The sequence below is a fragment of the Emys orbicularis genome, chromosome 2, assembly GCF_028017835.1.
Source record: "Emys orbicularis isolate rEmyOrb1 chromosome 2, rEmyOrb1.hap1, whole genome shotgun sequence".
In the NCBI taxonomy this organism is placed as follows: Eukaryota; Metazoa; Chordata; order Testudines; family Emydidae; genus Emys; species Emys orbicularis.
In genome coordinates, this window is record NC_088684.1 from 2,748,790 (window position 1) to 2,768,184 (window position 19,395).

The window sequence follows — 19,395 nt, forward strand, 5'->3', positions numbered from 1 at the left end:
CTTAATAAAATCACTTTTGTTTATTAATAAACGCAGAGTAAGTGATTAATACCTGGGGGAGCAAACAGCTGTGCATAGCTCTCTATCAGTGTTATAGAGGGCGAACAGTTTATGAATTTACCCTGTATTAGCTTTATACAGAGTAAAACGGATTTATTTGGGGTTTGGATCCCATGGAGAACCGGGTGTCTGGGTGCTAGAGAAAGGTAACCTGCTGAGCTGTTTTCAGTTAAATCGGCAGCTTTGGGGGTGTGGACCAGATCCTGGGTCTCTGTTGCAGCAGGCTAGCGTCTCTGGCTCAACAAGACAGGGTTCTGGAAGTCCCAAGCTGGCAGGGAAAACTGGCTCAGAGGTAATTTCGGCACATCAAGTGACAGTCCCAAGGGGGTCTCTGTGACCAAACCCGTCACATCTAGGATGTGGCATCGTTCTATGTAGCAGCAAATCCAATTGGCTATTTCATTTTTACCAGGCTATTCTGGAAATCAAACTGGTGTTGTGTACTTGATATGGGAAAGCTGTAGCAGAAGAGGGTGCCTAAGAGCTTCCATGCAAGTCACCTTTCCCTGAACAAGCGTATCATTAATTTGATCCATTTTCAGAGAAATATCACCAGCATGGCTTGCAGTAGCAAGACCTACACTTCCTCTTTGCTGGTCCTTTGCTAGAGATCTGAATTTCAGGCAGAACCACAGGACTGAAATGAGCACCAGTAAAAAGATTAGCAGGAACCAATACAGACAGCACCTTTCTGAGAGACAAGTAAAGTAAAAAACACTGTCACCTTAAAACAGGTACATTTGAGCCACTGTGTCACTTCAAAAGTCAAATAGCTGGAGGTGATCCATATTCATGAAACAACAAGGCACCAACATTCCCGTTAGGCAGGCTCTAGGATTCCTCGGCTGGTTTTATGTTTGGCTACAGAGTCTAACGTGCTTCTGTCCATAACTGGACTTTTATTTGCAAGTCCCTGCTGGTTCTTTCCTTCCTCTTTGCCTTACGTGTAAAAGCTTATTTGTAAAAAATAAAGTTTTACCAAGTCCAAGACAATTAAAGAGACTAAAGCCTCTCACATGCAGTGATCCTTGGAAGGCTGAGGAGGGAGTAAGCCAGGGCTCAATCGTATTCGACCCTGAGCACTGAGATTTAGAGAAATTTTATTAGTGCAAGTCCTAGTGTAAAATTCCTTAGACTAGCAGAGTCGTGTTCAACTGACCCGTGGCTAGTACTTGGAAGACTGAAAGCTCTGGTGGAGAGAGCTGTCCTGTACAGAAGTGAAACGGAAGAGCTACTACAAAGCAACTATTCACCCATTGTGTAAAAACACACTGGAAAAAAACAAAATCCAGCTAGTAAGAAGATGTTGCACTACCAGTGAGACAGCCTCTATCCCAGCACTACTGGAGAGCTGCCATGTTACAATTCTGTGTTTTCCTTCGTAAGCCAAATTCCCTTAAAGAGATTTAGCCTACGTGGAAAATTATTTTAGACAGGCCTCCGGCGCCCAGTGTCAAGCAGTCTCCAGAGTAGGTTCTCACCTACTCCTTGCTCTTACGTCTTATTTATTATCTCACAGGCACCTAGAGCCCCAACAGAGATCAGGGCCTCAGTGTGCTGGGCACTGCACAGACAGAATAAAAGATTGTTCCTAATTAAAATACACAAGACAGACATGGAGTCAAAAATGGGGTGTAATTTACAAGCAGAGAGAACCGAGTGACAGTTCAATGGCATGTTAGTGCCATGATTTATTTTCATATACAAATGAGTGGGCTTAGTTTGTCCTCCTTTATTTTTCTTTATTATATTAAGTGTTTCGCAAGGGGGTTGGGAGAGGAGGGAAGGCACAAAGGGGTCAGCTGAATGGCAAACCCCACAAAGGCAGGAAGAGTGGGCACTGAGGCCAGGGAAGGATGGAGGGGACCCACGCAGGGCAAGGGGAATGAGACCGAAATGAGGTCCCAGCAAGCAGCCAATCAGCAGAAGAGAAAGACCTCCTTTTGGGTAGGCACTGCAGTTAAGAGACTCTGGAGCTCCGACAACAACCAGCTGACACAGCCCTGATTCTATTCCCCCAGTGCAAACCAGGTCGGAAACTAGCAAGTCAAAGGTCACAAGAGACAGAACTGGTTTCTCCAGGGTGTCCGGTGCTTATTTTCAAGCAGACACATATGACTGCATTCCAGCCAGGCCGTGGGTGCTTGGATTCGGCAGGTTTGTAGTTTAATTGCCTGTGGCAGGGCAACCCTTACTTACCGCCCACCCCCAGCCCAGGGAAGAGAGAACAACTCCCAGATAATTGGTTTGGGGTGGGGAGGGGAAGAAGCCTGTTTTAACACGCTTGTAAATAATCAGATTACCAGTAGCACTGGAAGCCTTGCATAGCCTGACAGCTAGTGCCTGAGTTCCTGCCCACAAGTAGTTTCCTTGTGGTATAAACAATATGAAATTCACTAGTCTTCGTGAGTTTCAATCTGCAGCTGCCTCCATTATCAGAAAACATTAATGCAGGGGAACAATGGCACAATCAAGCGGACAGTTATTACTGTGCAATTTCATTATCCAGGCTCATTTAAAGCTGTCATGTATGCGGCTGCAGAAATTGATGGCTTAGCTACTCCTCCCGACTCGGCAAAGCATCCCAATTTCCAGCAACAGGGCGTTTTTAAAACCTACCCCATCCTGGGTTTTGCATCATTGTCCTTGGAAAGATGAGTGCCACAGCCGATGACACCGAGTGACCAAATTCTAAACCCCAGTTTGTCTGCCTCTGGCCAGTTTTCCAAGTCTAGAGTATATGGACTCTCAGATGAGGACTCTCCTCTGATTGTCAGGGTGCTGATGAGGAAGTCACAATGTTTCTACACAAAGTTTAGTTACGGATTTACCTTTGAGGGTCATTTTTCCTCTCTGCCCTGACTTTCCTTAGGAAAAAGTACCTGTCTCCTAGACTCTGCTCACTACAACGTGCTGCTGGCTTGTTCCATACTAAAGGCAGCAAAGACACTTCTCAAGCCATGGCCCACGTTCCAGAAAACATAAGGGCGTAACTATGGCAAATGTTCTAAAACCGCCATCCACAAGAGCTGAGGAGGTACATGCCAAAAAGTGTCATTTGCAACAGAAATAAGGGAACACGAAACCTTTCCAGCCAAAGCCCCCAAATTTCCACTGGGGCTAAAAACTACACAAATTCATCTTTCTCTGCATCAAATGGGAACCAATCGACTATCCGAGCCCTGCTCAACAGCTGGTCAGTTTTGCATCAGGTCTTAACATGCTACCTCATCTTCCTTAATGTACAGGCCTCTGTGTCAGCAAGGTGCTTCTAGGAACTCGTTCTGATGTAAAAGTGACCTACAAATACAAGTTGTGCCTGTGACCTTTTTGCTCCTGGGTGGTAGATAAAGGGCTAACACTGAAACTTTTCTGCTTGTTTCTTACATTAGAAATACTAGGAGTAGGAGTCACCATTTTCTCTAATCCGTCAAATCACGGCAGATTGATTTAAATCAAGGTGATTTAATAAGCAATTTAAATCATGATTTAATCACCAAGAGGAAAGCCTCGATTTAAATCATCCATTTTAATCAATTTTTCCATTTGTACGTCAGTTATTTTCTAAAGAAAGGTGCATTCGCACTGGTTAATATAACTGTTAAACCATGCTGAATTACAACTAAATAGAACATCTTTTTATTACTAGGAGGGTACATTAGAACAATATATATTTATTTAAGCAATTGTATAGCTTAATATTTTCAGATTCTTATTAACGAATTGTACATTTTAGTATGTTAGAAAATAGTGAATGACATATTGCTTATTAACTAGATAATTAACTTTTTGCTCATGGCTTGTGTCAAGCTGCATTAGGATGGTAACTATAATTTAATTAAACACACAAAAAAGCATATACAATTTATTTTTGTTAAACAAAACAAGCTCTTAATGTAGTACATGACCTGCTGTGCCATATTTATAAAGACTGACTTCAAAAATTACATGTTTCCCCCCCCATTCTTTCTTTATATAGAAAAGCAGACTTTAACTCAAAGTTTTTGATAGAGGCCCACGTATTCAGCATGTTCATTTAACTGTTTTAAGAATTATAATAAATTAGGGCCTCAATGTATTTTGAATTAAATTCAGATTTCAGTTTAAATACATTTATTTTTTAAAAGAAAAAAAAACTTAGAATTTAAACAATCAGAAAATCTAATTTCAATTTTTTAAAAAAATCTGAATTTATTTATTTTATTTTTAAAAATCATTGATTTTTTCCACCCTGCTCTAAACACTCTTTCAGCAAAATGTTGGTGGAAGTTTTCTCAGCACTCACAAGGGAAGGGGGTTTGGATCATTCACAGAGTTTTTCTCCCTGGGGTTGTTTTTTGTTTTGTTTTTTAAGTTGTAAGCGCCCTGACTAAAAAACCTATTTCTTTTCCCATTACCCTGAGTTCAGTCTCACCTTGTAATAACCCTCATTCCAATTCTCTAGTCTGCCAGCAAAACCAGGGAAGCTGAAGCTAAGTGCTGACACCTCTAACATAAAAAGACTAGAAAAGGACCATGCTAAGCTTCAGAGAAAGGTGAACGCACAACATAATGTGAAAGAGTTCAATATTAATAAACGCAAAGCAAGGCACATTGGAGGGAAAAAAATCAAACTACTCACACACCATACAGGGTTCTAACCTATCAACCAACTCAGGAAAGGAACCCGAGCATCAGTGTAGACAGATCAAGGAAGAGCTGAGCTCAAAAAAACCCAAGATACTAGCATGTATAAGGAGTGGGATTGCGTATAATAAAGATAACGTTATAACGCCTTTATATAAGTCAATGGTGAGGCCTCGTCTAGATATTGTGTGCAGTATGGGTCATCCCATCTCAGAAAGGATATTGCAGAGATGGAGGGAGTTCAGAGAAGAGCAAAAGAACTGTTCAAAGGCCTGGAAAATCTCTCCTATGAAGAGCAGCTGTTACCTCAGAAAGGAGACTAATAAGAGGGGATGTGATAAAAGCACATAAAACGAGTGGTCTAGAGGAGCAGTTCTCAACCAGGGGTCCAAGGCCCCCGGGGGTCCACAAGCAGGTTTCAGGGGATCCGCCAAGCAGGGCCGGCATTACACTCACTGGGGCCCAGGGCAGAAAGCCAAAGCCACGCCACCCTGAGCCCCGCCACCTGGGGCTGAAGCCGAAGCCTGAGCAGCTTAGCTTCATGGGGCTCCCTGTGGCGTGGGGCCCTGGATAATTGCCCTGCTTGCTACCCCCTAATACAGGACCTGGCTTTTATATGCAGAAAACCAGTTGTTGTGGCACAAGTGGGCCGTGGAGTTTTTATAGCATGTTGGAGGGGGCCTCAGAAAGAAAAAGGTTGAGAACCCCTGCTCTAGCGGGTAGACCGGGAGCTGATGGTCTCCATCTCAAACACAAGAATAAGGGGTCAGTCAACAAAATTTTTTAAAAGGTGGGAAATTCAAAACCCATAAAAACTCATTGTACAGGATAGGGCCAAGAGCTTAGCAAGGTTCAAAAGGGAGTGGACAGTCATACGCATAACACAAGGATCCAGAGTAATAAGAGTTAATGCTTCCACATTTTGGAAGAGATTAAAACTCACACTGAAACGGATCTGTAACTACTAGGGATTAGGACAAGACCTAATGTGGGGAGCAAGTTATCCCACACCTGCCTCATGGGAAGTTTCTTGCTCCTTCCTCTGAAGCATCTGATACTAGCCACTCTCACAGATACATACTGGACTAGATGATCTCGGATCTCATGCAGTCTGGCAACTCCTACGTTCCTAAAAAGGTGACCCCATCAGGCCTTACATGTCATAAATCAGAGCAGGGAAAAAAACACTATTTTTTGCAAGCCACTTTTGGGTTCACTAATACAGAAAAACGTGTTTCACAAGTCTCTGCAGCTCCACTGCGTTCAGAGACAGGATCGTGTAACATAATACAGCTTCCTGCTTTCATGAAAAGCATGCAGCATCATGACCTATAACCGCTCACATGATCTTCTCAGTGAATGGAGTCTGAGTGGAACCAGCCATGTGGTTACTCTAATCCGCTAGGAATTCTACACTGCAGCATTCACAGGCTGAGAAACAGGATACTGCTCGGCACTGCTTTGCTCTAGCCGGCATCACTCTCTGTCTGTGACTTCCAATTAAAAGTTGTCAGGAAATAACGACAAAACAGCCCCGCCTGTGTGGAAGATTGATCCCCAAGAACAGAACGCTGTAAATGTATCAGAACTCTTCCACACACAAATCACACAAATGGAGAAGGAGCAAAGACAGAGAATAACCCTATGTATATCCCAAATACTCTGAGTAAGGATCCTGCTGGACCATGCCAGTGCAGCCAATGTAAACAGGGAGAAGCCAGTCACTCAGACCCGCTCCAACAAGGATAAACCATAAAGATTACCCTCAACCCCATCCAATAGGGTTTTCCATACCGCTTACATACATGGCGACAGGCACAGTACAAGAACCTGAACACTTTGCAAGAAGTTTTCTAGATATTTGTAGCTATGCTGCACAACCGGTTGGCCTCAATTTCTACAGCAGGACATTGGGAGAGACCTAATGATCCATACACATGGTAAGAGGTGTGGTTCCCAAAGAATCATCTCTGAACCTCCCCCATGCCCTCAGGCTGCCCCTGTGCACAGTGGTGTGGATAATTGTGCAGATGGGTTGTGGGGCGGGCTTGTGGCAACAGAGGGGGTAGGTTTGAAAGGCCCGGTGGAAGTAAGCCCAGCTCTGGCAGAGTCGTCTCTGCAGCAGAACTTTGGGGTCTGGAACTCCTTGCCAGAAGAAAGAAGACTGAGCCCAAGCCTGACTGTTTAGGACAAGAGCTGAAGACACCTTTTGGAATAACCCGCCAATCCCAAGAACGGTGCGTGGCAAAGCAGGCGCTCAGATACCAGACAGCCTCAGAACTTGGACACGGCACCCCCGCTGAAACGCCCACTACTGAGAAGGTAAAGGGCTTACAACGAGCATGTCTGCAAACGAAACGAACTCTAACACTTGCATTCCAAGATGATAAGCTCTTTCCACAATCTCCAGGCACCCGCATCCAGTCTCCCTGGGCAGGAGCGTGACAGAAAGGCTGCTGCCCAGGAACACTTTAGACAAGCAAAATCTATTCTCCCCCAAGTCATTCAGTCTTGATATTAATTGGAATTTGAGTCTGACAAAGCAGTTCCCATTGATCACTCAAGTTGCTGGGCTCGTGTACATGGATCGTTTGGACTGATTCGGAACATAAGCTCTAGCTATGAACCCAGAAGAGAAGGGCAGCTTCAGATTCCACACCCAGAGCCTATCCCCACCCTGTGCTCACGTCATATGATCGAGTCGGGGAGCTTCTCTTCCACCTTCCAGGAGAAGGCTTAAAACCCGTGAAACTGTGACATTCCTGCTAATCCCAGTGTGCCACGTACTCTTCATTCATTCCACACCAACAGCTGGGGCAGAACAGTGCAAAGAGCTCACGGCAGGATCTAGTTCTCCACGGGTACGTCAAAAACATTGGGAACTGTGGAGCAGCCTGCAAAACTTCAGGCAGCTCAAAAATCACAAGGAGTTTGGGAATTCTCAGAGGACTGGTCTTTACTCACCCCAGGGTTCAGAGCTAAAGTGGAACATCTACCAACCAGGGGCAGCGCTCTGCAGAAGGGGCGGCACTACAAGGCTCAGATGGAAGTTTCCAGAAAGCCTGGAAACCTTCAGCAAACCTCAGGAAAAGTTTGACTTTTTTTTTTTTTTTACACAGTTGTGGGAAAGGCAAGCGTGCCGGAGCTCAGTGACCCTGCACTGTTCATTATGCAGTGCATCCCAGCAAGAAACTGAACAGAGGTCAGCAGCTGCACAATTTATAGTAACAGTAAAGCCACAGGACAGGGAGGGGAAGCCAGAATCTAGGTACACAAGTCAAACATGACCACAGCCCCATGAATAATGTGATTATTGGCTGCAAAAATAGCCACATCACTCCCCTTTTAAATACACGCTGCCTAATTATACTACAGGAACTATGCTTCTAGTTTTGTAAAAGAGTTTCTAGTCCTTTTGGTTGGGGAAAACAAGCCTTGAAGTAAACCAGATTTAAACTCCCATTATATCTGCGTGGGTCTGCAGACAGCCTAGAACAGCTATGACAAAGGGCACGGGTTAACCCTGGCTAGAGCATTTTAGGATAAACATCAACCTAACACATTTCTCCACTGCGAAGTGCAGTGATGGGGCAAGGGCTAAGAGACCAGGGTGAGGAATGAGGAACAAACCTTCCCCTCCCCAGCACATTTAAAGTCACACCCACCCTTGCGGGAAAGGGAAACATACATTGTAGTGCTGAGAAACAGCAGCAAGAAAAAAACCTCAAATGCCTACTGTGTTCCACAACACCCCAAACAGATGCCTACCTCCCTCACTTCTGGACACCCAAAGCCACCACCCATCGACTCTCTTCATAAGACAGCAGAGGGCTTTCAAAGCACCCAGCTGCCTCCCTTCCCCAGTTTCTGCAATTACTGAAAATTTGTATGTGGAGCAAAATACATTTGTTATGTTACGTTCACACAAGAGACGCTGTACTGAACTGGCGGCAGGGCCATGGTTCCTGGCCTTCTGCTTCAAAGCTTAGATTGACTGGGCTGTGGAGGTCACAGGATGATTTAAGGCAGAAATAAACAGTTCTGTTCACTCCCTGATGAGGCCCCAATCAAAACTGCCAAACTACCCACCAGCAGTAGACTGCTCTACTGCCTTATGCAGCAGGCATCTATGACTAAAGATCCCAGGACTACAGCAAACCCATGTGCAAGCAGGGCTCGTTAAGAAACAGCCCTGTCAGAGGTATGGCTGGGACTGTCAGAAGCCAAAGGCAACTCCCATCTTTTCATGTGCGGTGTATATATACCTACTGTATTTTCCACTCCATGCATCCGATGAAGTGGGTTTTAGCCCACAAAAGCTTATGCCCAAATACATTTGTTAGTCTCTAAGGTGCCACAAGGACTCCTCGGTTCTTTTACTGATACAGACTAACACAGCTACCACTCTGAAACCAGAAGCCAAAGAGATGCTCCCAAGTACCACTGAATTTCAATGGGAATTGAGTGCCTCCCCCCCCAAGGATCCTTTGAAAACGCCAGGGCAATAGTTAATTGGTGACTTGGGGAGAGGGGATACCTGACCAATGTAGTTATTTGAAGGGTGTAACCACTGAAGATGGAGAGAGGCTGGAGCTGGCGATCTGCTCCCAGCAGATCCTGGGTGACTTGTGACAGTTATTTGGAACGCCTGATGGGTGCATTCCAAGGCCTCATCTGTGCTGCTCTCTCAGGGGTTCAAGTACCCCCAGTGTCCCACTAGCCCTGCTGTCCAGGTCCACCTCAGCTGGACTACTGCCCCTGCCCTCCAGTGGGGAAACCTCCAGCTGCTGGAAGGGTGTGGAGACAGTTCCGGCAGCATCTGCAAGAACAAGCCAGAAGCATGCAGCAAGCATGCACCCACCCTCTCCAACACAGCTGGGACACGTCTGCTCTTCTTGGAGGACGCAGGTGCAATCCTGATGTTGGCTCCAGACCGTAAGCCACAGAGTAGTGGGCTGAGATGTTTAATAGCAGAGATGAGGACCAACAGCTGCACGCATTCAGAATGAGGAAGCAAACCCACCTGGCCCCACCACTAGAGCAGACCATGACAAGGAGAGTTCCCCTCCCCAGAGAAGAGTGGAGATTGCTCTTGGAAGCTGGCTACACCAGCTATCTCAGTGGTTCTCAAATGTTTGTACTAGTGACCCCTTTCACACAGCAAGCCTCTGAGTGCGACCCCCCCCTATAAATTAAAAACACTTTTTTATAGATTTAACACCATCATAAATGCTGGAGGCAAAGCAGGGTTTGGGGTGGAGGCTCACAGTTCGTGACCCCCCCATGTAATAACCTCACAACCCCCTGAGGGGTCCCAACCCCCAGTTTGAGAACCCCTGAGCTATCTGGTAGCCAACTCCTCAGCACAGTCAGTACACCCCAGCAAACACTACTGTTGGAGTCCTGCAGGGCAGTATGCGTACTGCTGAAGGGGTGTGTGATCAAGGTGGCCACTAGGTTAGAGCCCCTGCTGGAAGCCATAAACCTCAACCCCACCCAGCAGTTTAACAACAGACCAGAGATTCTCAACTTTCATGTGCAGGCACAGGAGGAGGATTCCCATTGTACATTGATGGGTTTGCTGTTCGCGTGATGCGTAGGGACACTACCCCAATCACACAGCAACTCTAACGTATACGCAGCAGATGGAGATAGCAGGAGCACTCATGAGACAAAGCAGGATGAGAGCGCTCCTGACCTGCCGTGGCAGTCCCACAACGAATGCAACAATCCCAGATGCCTGTATCACATTACATAACAGGCAGAAGAGTTCAGTATCAAGGCAGCCGGACTGGCATTAACCAGTGCAGGCAAAGTTACCTGTGAAGCTGTTAGTACAGACAGCACGTGTTAGAACAAACTTTTAAACTCATGAGGGACTGGAGCACACGTCCATGAAGTGAATAACTTAGGTACAGTTTATTCTATGGGGAGATGCAACTGGGTTTTTGTAAGCATTAAATGGTCTTTATTATTTGTATGGGGAAAAGTTCATGGAGGTGCTGTACTTTTCACAGATGTGGGCTTTATATTCTAGTACAAGGGAGTTGACAGAGGATTGAAATGTAGGTGTAGTGGCAGTCAACAGTAATTGTGATGTGTAAAGTGGACAAGATTTGTTTTCAAAAAAGTTTATTACACTGAGATAAGCTCACAGACCTGCCCCAGTATCAAAAAAACAGAACATGCATGAGAGCAAGAGCACTTCTTCCAGGGGTTGTTTGTTTTCAGCCATTTTTCTTTCCCCTCCTCTTGCAGAAGAGGTTGTGAGGATGCTTTAGAAGGGCAGAGCAATAGCTATTATCCTAATTTGGGGGTTCTCAATCTGGGGGTCACGAGCTATCAGCTTCCACCCCAAGCTTCCACCCCGCTTTGCCTCCAGCATTTAAAATGGTGTTAATTAAAAAGTGTTTTTAATTTATAAGGGAGGGGTGTCACACTCAGAGACCTGCTGTGTGAAAGGGGTCACCAGTACAGAAGGTTGAGAACCCCTGCCCTAACTGATACTCGGCAACTGGGAGGTGGTGCTTTGGCCAGGCTCAGGGTCAAAGCAGCAGTCTCTCATTTTGTTACAGAACTGCCATTGGACTCATCTGTCCTCACTGGGCAGCTTCCTCGTGCTCCATACGTATCACAGCCTTGTCCTCCTCCCTGCACTAGCCCGGACTTTCCAGGAGTTTTCCAAACTTCGGCTCCTGCTGGGCAGTAGTAGCCCTCCTCGTGCGTGTCTGAGCCTGGAGCACTCAATGTAACTATTAACTGGTGGGATTTTCCTCTTCCCGCAGCTCAGATTTTTAAGTGGTTCTAAAATTAGAATGCCATCACCCCCGCCCCGTACCTGCAAGGGGATGTCCAGGCTGCAGGACTACAATTTAAAACAAGGGGAGTTGGTCGCAGCCACATCCCATCAATCCCATGGAATAGCAGGGAAAGTGATCAAAGCAATTTCAATTTAGCACTGACTTCCCCTGCTTACTTAGAATCCATTACCCTTCACACATACTGGGGAGGAGGGGGGGGAAGAGAGGAGTTAGTTTAGTAAAGAATGAGGCAGTTAAGGGGAAGGGTGGGGAATAGGGTGGTCACTTCATTAAATAAAGACATTGCACCATGATCCCTAGGTGCACCTTGGAGGCAGAGGGCCTGATAAGTATACCATGTAATAGCAATGTTTTGCCCCTAGTGCTCACTAATTTTCTGATGTGGAGTTTTGTTTCTTTGATGGCTTCCTGTCATCTTAACAAGAAGACTGACCACAGAGCACAGCTCAGACAGGTACCCTGGGAAGGAGTCAGGCACTTCCACCCGGACTGGTGACAGCAGCCCAAGAAACAGGAGCAGGAAATGTAGTGGGGGATAGGCTCTGCAGCCCCTGCTTGTGCCACACAGCGCAACAGGGGCACGTGGGTACTTTGGCCCTATTACAAACACCATGGGCCAGAATGCACCCAGTTCTTCCATGGACTTGCACGATAAGGCCCAGCTGTACAATAAAAAGCTGCAGGCCTGCTACAGAGGTGGTTTGTCCCCCCCAATTCCTCCTCAAGCCTAAGTACCTCAGCTGACATCTCAGGATTCTTGATCCCCCCAAAGCTCAATCCTCTCCCAGTCCCCATCTCCTCATCCCTTGGTGTACAGAGGCTCCCTGAGCAGTGTTCTCACGCTGAAGCCTTAAGGAAGATCGCGATAGGAAGGTAATGGCGTTGACATTTACATTTAGACTTCTGTAAGGATTTTGCTTGGTGCTGCATGACATTTGGTTAAAAACAAGAATACAAAAATCAGCATAATCTCTCTCATGAATCGGAGTTCAGTGGCCCAAGTACTGGCTGTAATCGTTAACAGGAAGTCATCATCAAGCAGGTGTGTTTCTATAGGGGCCTAGTGGGATCAGTTCTTGGCCCTACGCTGTTTAACATTTTAGGGACCTGGAATTAAAAAATCATTAGTAATAGTTTGCAGATGACAGAGTGGGCGAATAGTAAATAACAGAGGACAGATACAGAGCGATCGGGACCTCTTGGTAAGCTGGGTGCAAAAAAAACAAACAAACAAACAAAAAAGGCATTTTGATATGGCCACATGTAAAGTAACATCTAGGAACCAAGAATGTAGGCCACACTTTCCGGATGACACTATCCTGGGAAGCAGTGACCCTGAAAAAAGACTTGGGGGTCAGGGTGGATAACCAGCTGAACGGGAGATCTTAGTGCCAAAAGGATTAGCATAGCAGGCTCAGAAGAAGAGTCAGTCCCAGAGCTGGTACAGCTCATTGTACAATGAGCAAGTTTCCCCACTGTGAGCTAGCTTGGACCTTAAGACCATTTGCCTTTTAACAGCAGCACTGCCTGCTACTCCTGCCAACGCCCATCTCTGCTAGTTGTTCAATTCTCTGGCTGTACACTACTGCAGTGGTTCTAATTCAGGACCCATTTCTAAACCTTGATGGCCTGTTGCAGCCCAGACCCAAAGCTCCACCCCACAGGGGCCCCTATGGGGGCTCAGAGCTAGGATTCCAGACACTGGCCATCTGGGGAACACTTTCCACCAGCAACTGGAGGGAAGGGCGATGAGCCAAGACACCCGCAAAGAAAACTGCCACCCCCAGCATAGGGGGGCAGAGGTAGGGATTTGTAGGGCAGAAGAGTGCGTGGATGCAATGGAGGGGTGGTGAGCCAACAGCTCCTGAAAAAACAAAGTCCATGGGATGCAGGGGTGGCGAGTTCTGTGGGTAAAGTGGGGGCTGGTGGAAGGAGTTGGGGACAGAAGGGGCTGGGGATATTGTGGGGAAAGATCTAGGGGGATGCCAGGATGGGTGTTCTGCCAGAGGGGGCGTTACATTGCAGGCTCAGGCTGGGGGCAGGACAGGGTGTAGAGAAGATGGGATGACATACAGGGTTGCAGAGCCACTGAGGTTTGGCCTGGCCTCCCTAATAGGGGGGTGGGGAAACTGGCCAGGCCAAACTTGAGTGAGTGGTTCTGCAACCAATGGAAGGGAGGCTGTGCCAAACCTGGGCTGCACCGCAACCCATGCGCCAAGCTGTGACACCCAGAGCAGGGAGCTAAGCCCAGCCAGCCCCTGCGACCCTTTGACACTTCTGCCACCCAATTTTGGGTTGTGACCCACAGGCTGAGGACTCTGCACCAAGGTACTGCATATGGCTGAACTCAGTTAGCCCTCAATGTCCTCCTCCTCCAAGATGAAAACGAGAGTCTGCCCCGAGCCAGCTGGCAACGCGCTCCAAGGACATACCCGCAATACCCTCAGTGGGGTCTTGTCACAAACCAACACTTTCGCTGCTGTGAAGCCAGCGGGCAACTGAGCTCCAACGCATGTGGTGCTATTGGGGTCTTCTGGCCAACCTGACCCTTAGGTCAACAGAGTTCGGAAAGTAAACAAGCGCCCGGCAGGATGGCTATTTGCACTCCTGGGTCTATTAGCAGTGAGCGCCGAGCACACAGGCACTGGTGGGACTGGCCCAGTGAAGGACCACAAGGCATTTATCCTTGCTCACAGCAAGCCTAATGTAAAAGGTGGCTGTAACACCAGTCACCGCAGAGAGAACTTGTAGGGATGCAACAGGCCTGCTGCGAGGCCAGAGTGACCAGCAGAGCACATTAGTCAGGCCTTGCCTACACTGAAGGGCTCAGCCAGCACTTTAGCGTGGAGTCACAAGTTCAGACATGTGAGATGTTTCAGAAGTCAGGGGAAGTTGGGCACTAATTCCCTCTGGCACTTCGGGAAAATCTCACCCCTTGACTCTGTCCAGTAAAGCATCTCAATCCCAAGCACAGGTGCCTATTGCCCCTCACAACAATATACATCCCCCGTTTGAAATGCAGTCCTCTTGGGAGCGGAAGGCAGCCGCCACCTGGCGCGCAGTCCAAGGCATAAGCAGGGAAGGAGAAAGTCGAGAAAAAAAACAACAGGGCGATTTCCTACCCAAAGCCCAGAGAACAGGTGTGTGCGCGCATCCAATGCCAAGCCCTACCAAAGCAAGAGCCACAGACATAGCGAAATGCAGTAAGGCTGGGACATACACACCCACCCTTGTTCAACCAAGTCCAAATACCGAGTGAAGTGCCTAGGCCCAGGTTAAGTGAGGAAACATCCACTGTTAAAGTTGTGCCATTGTCCAGGTACAGAATTCTAACGGCCCGAACTTGAAGACTGGGTGTTCTAACAGCTCTGCTCTAGGAATGACTTGGGGGCAGGTCTCCGGCCTGTGTTACACAGGAGATCAGACAGGATGATCACAATGGTCCCTTCTGGCCTTGGAATCTACAAACTCCTGAAACAGTTGTCACAGCCCAAGTTTAGTTACCGTCTGTCAAGGATAGCAGCTTGTCTGGAAGCGTTCATTAACAGGAGAAGCGGGACCTGATCCTCACCGAGGCCTTCAGGTGCAACCAGAGCAAACAGCTTTGCATTTTCTGTTTTATCCTCATTTCATTCAGGGACCTTTGCCAATGCAGAGAGATACATTTATGATTTGATTGGTAACATACACCCACGGCCTAAGCCCCTGAGCACATCTGCATCAAAATGTGAAGTCCAATACAGATGCACCATGTTCCCTCCACTCCTGAAGGCAAATAAGACTATCACTGCTCAAGAAGGTCTCAGGGCCACGAGCAGCTCTCTGAAGACACCACTAAGACTGTCTTAGAGCAGTGGCTCCCGACCTGTGGTCCAGAGAGTCCTGCCTGAGGGTCAGTAAGAGAACACGGAGGATGAGCAGTTGGGAGTGCGGATAAGGATTAGAAGTGGCTCACAAGGGCTCGTTTATGGAGCGGTCTGTTAAAGTAGCTGGGTAACCACTGTTTAGAGTAAATCCTTGAGCAGCACTTTAAAGTCACTCTTGTCCTGCTGTCTCACCTGGCGACAGCAGTGAATTATTCAGAGCTGCACAGACCAAGTCGCTTACTGAATCCATGAGACACGAGAGACATCCTGTGAAGAGTGGGTCTGCAGCTTGCCAGCTCATCTGCAGGCTGTGGAGAAGCGTACCCATTTCACCATAGGTGCTCTCTGAACTTTGGAGACTACAATACAGTGGAAGCGGAAGCAGACATCACATTCACAGCTGTCAAACGGCCTCACAAGAAGAGCCGTCAGCAGTGAGTTTGGGCAACCTAGATTAACCTTCACTCTTACTCAGGAGAGAGCAATTCTTAGCAGGTGAGAGTAAGCTCTCAAGACGAAAGCAGGGAGTAAAGAATGCATCCAGAGAGCCAACAATAAAACACAAGCCAGTGGGTCAGCCCGGAGGAATTAAAGCTCTCGCCTACAGCAATCACATCAGAGCTACGGAAGCAGTTTAATCTTTCACCGCAGCAGAAAGGGAGATTGGAAAGGCTTGATCCCACAATGGTGAAGATTAGTGATTTATCTGCTTAAATAATTGTCCCAACCCTGAAAGGTTGTACATATTTCTGTAGATCAAGAGTACAGGCAGCAGGGCAGAAGGAGAGTGTTGTAGAACATGAGACTCTTGCCTTAAAGAAGGCATCTGAAGAAAAGAAAAAAAAAGCCATGTATCAAAGAAACCTCTGCAGTGTACAGAAGTCACAAATAGACAGTTGTCTTCTGCAACCACCACCATTCTCTCTCTCCCTCCAAACGTCTTTCCACCACTAATTTCCTCTCTGGAAATTATCGGTCACACTTTATATGAAGCCTACATTTATAGTTAAAGGCTTAATAAATTATTGATATTTAAATAAATGTTATAGATTGTTAGAGAATGTGTTGGACTCTAACATACTAAGCTCTAAACCTGTTTATAAAAGGTTAATAAATGACAGACGCTCTAAACTTTTTAAATGTACCCTTCCTATAAATCCACACTGCTATGAAGCCCAGTCAGAGGATATAAAACATACGCAGTCCCCAAGATGGGCTCTCTTCTCTGGTGCAGACTCTCCTTTCCACTGGTCATCTACTCTCACCGTCTCCTTTCTTTACCTCATTTATGACCTGACCCCAAAGCCCTGGCCATCCAAGACCTCTACTGCAGCAAGGTCTGGATGCTGATGGCCCAGGCCTCTAGGTTGTAAACTCCTAAATGCAGGCACAGGGTCACCTTCAGTATCAGAAAAACACTGGTGGCAAGTGGGTGCCTGAAATCCAACAGCACTTACGTACTTAACGTGAAGTTATAGCTGTGTACCTGCATCTTTAGGTGCCTAAACACCTTTGAAAGCCTAGAGACAAAGCTTGGTTATATCTGAAGAAGTGTTGCTTACCAGCCAGTATTTCCTACACTCAGGACGTTTAGTTGAAAAGGATCACACTTAAAGTTCTAATATTTTCTACTTTAGACTAAAGTGCCAAAAAAGTGGAGTGGGTGGGGGAGAGGGGGTTTAAGATTTCAAAAGCCAGAGCTCCCCACAGTAGCTTAACTGAACCACAACACGTATCCAGTAAATGCATGTGTTACTGGGTATAGTAAGAAAGGTAGCAGCGAAAGGTATAACACAATTCAATGGCTGGAAGACAAATTCAGACTGGAAAGACAGCACAGTGTTAAGAGTAATTAACCACTGAAAACAATTCCCCAAGGGTGGTGGTAGATTCTCCACCCCAGACCATTTTTACACTCAGACGGGCTGTGTTTCTAACAGCTCTGCCCTGGGAATGATTTGGAGGCAGAGCTCTGGTCTGTGTCACACAGGAGGTCACACTGGGCGATCACAGTGGTCCCTTCTGGCTTGGGAATCCACGAATCTCAGACTACACTTGAGGCACATGTAGTTCGGTAACACCTGGAGGCTGCAAAGAGGATCAGGCCCCAGTGTACCACGTAAGCTCAGGAAAGCCTAGTCAGTGGCTGTGGGAACCCCGAGACAGATTTTCCTAACTTTTCAGTTTTTCAACTATGAAAATCCAGTGGTTTGCATTTGTCTAACTAGATTTTAACTCACCATTCTGCCACTACAGAAGCCATCCACAGAGGGGACTAAGCACTTAAAGGGTTAAACATGTGCACTAAACTGACTCAGCTGGGAAGCATTTCCTTCAAGCACTACTCAACTGAGCTGGGGAATCGGGGTACAGCTGCCCTTAGTGCTTTGGAGCTGTTGGGTTCCCTACCCTCTTAGTTCTCACTGTCCTGTGAAGTTCTGAGGAAGGCAGGAAACCATGCAGGGTCAGGAGAGCAGAGTACATGGGGTGCACTAAACAGAGGGTGGCCATGGTCCTTATTGAGGTGGTCAGAGTTCGTAAAACCAGAACCAAACCAGCTTAACAGCTGAGCCACTTAAACACCAACATTTAGACTCAGTTGTCTAAGCATGCAACTAGCTCAGCTATAAGCTACTTTGCTCCTCCAAGCAGAAGCCTGAACACTCCCTTTTCTTTAAAAAGCTAGCAAATCCCTCCCTAGACTAACGTAGATCAGATTGTTCAAGCCATTGCTTGATTGTTTGGGTATGCCGTATCTACGAGAGTCCCGGTTAAAAACCAAAGCACTGAAGCATAGAAATACTCTAGTACAGTCACTTATACAACTCTCAACAGTACATTCAGTTACCAATATGGTTACCTTACAGACGTCGAGAGACCTAACTGAACTGTAATACCTATTTATAAACTCACCACATCTAGGAGTACATCCAACTATATAAAGTACATTAGTAATGATCTCAAAAGCTGGAGTACATATGGTCATCTTGAATAAATATTAACATTCACTTTAAGCATCTCATGTTGACAACCTATAAAAAAGGTTTTTTATTTATAGATAGGGTAATTTATATAACTATTCTGTTAACTGGGTGTTTCCAGAGTTAATGCTTAGGTTTGGGATTTTTTAATGGTAATGCTGGTTATGCAGTAAATATTACCTTTACACATATCCCTTGAGCAACTATAAAGGTTTTATCTGGGCATATTAATCAGTGTTCATACAACCCATGGCTCTTTAGAGCTGTGCAAGATTTTGGATGTTTTATGTTAGGATCTCCGTTATAATACCACAATCCCAGATTAGTGTGCTAATGAAAAGCCCTCGAGTCTGCAGTGTACAGATCCCCTATAGCGTATTGGGGAACATGGAGACTGGACAGGCGATCAGTGCCGACTTACAACGCACCAGTGCGACTACAGAGTGCGGTGAAGGAACACAACCCCAAATGGCTTGCACAGCTTATTTTGCTATACTAAAAATATCGTTATACCAACTAGCCAGAGCTAGTTGGCAACTGAACCAGAGTGGACAAAACAGCTCAATTATCCTACAAACACTGAAAGTTGCATTCCATAGAAGTACAAATGTACAATTACAGCTGTTCTGGCTGCCCGGCAGCAGCTTATTGGGGATTTTCATTTTAGGCCTCAAAAAGTCCAACTGACAGCAGATGCTCCACCAAGGACAAGGAGAGCGAGAACTAGAACATATTACCAAGACACCAGAAATGCCCCCTATGGCATAATGGAGGCAGTGTGTTAAGGAAACTCCTGCTTGTTGTGTATTTACGGATTAGATACTTAATAGGAATCCCAGGCTTCCTTAATAAGCACAAGGGACGGGCATCGCTAAGACCAGACTTCAAACATGGCGATGGCTCCATATCAACACTAAACACGATAGCTGTGTACAATTAGTTGGTTTAAAGGCAGCTGGACTACTCCTTCCCTGAGACACCTCCCTGTGATGCTCACAAAGTGACCCAATAATTATGGGAAAACAGCTTGCTGAACCATCA

The 19,395-nt window shown here is 46.5% G+C and overlaps 1 protein-coding gene across 2 annotated transcripts in view; it reads right to left on the reverse strand.

Moving 5' to 3' along the window:
* Positions 1-19,395, reverse strand: part of ZFTRAF1 (zinc finger TRAF-type containing 1) — a 38,386-nt gene that overhangs the window by 9,072 nt on the left and 9,919 nt on the right. The gene's annotated exons all lie outside the window — the stretch shown is intronic.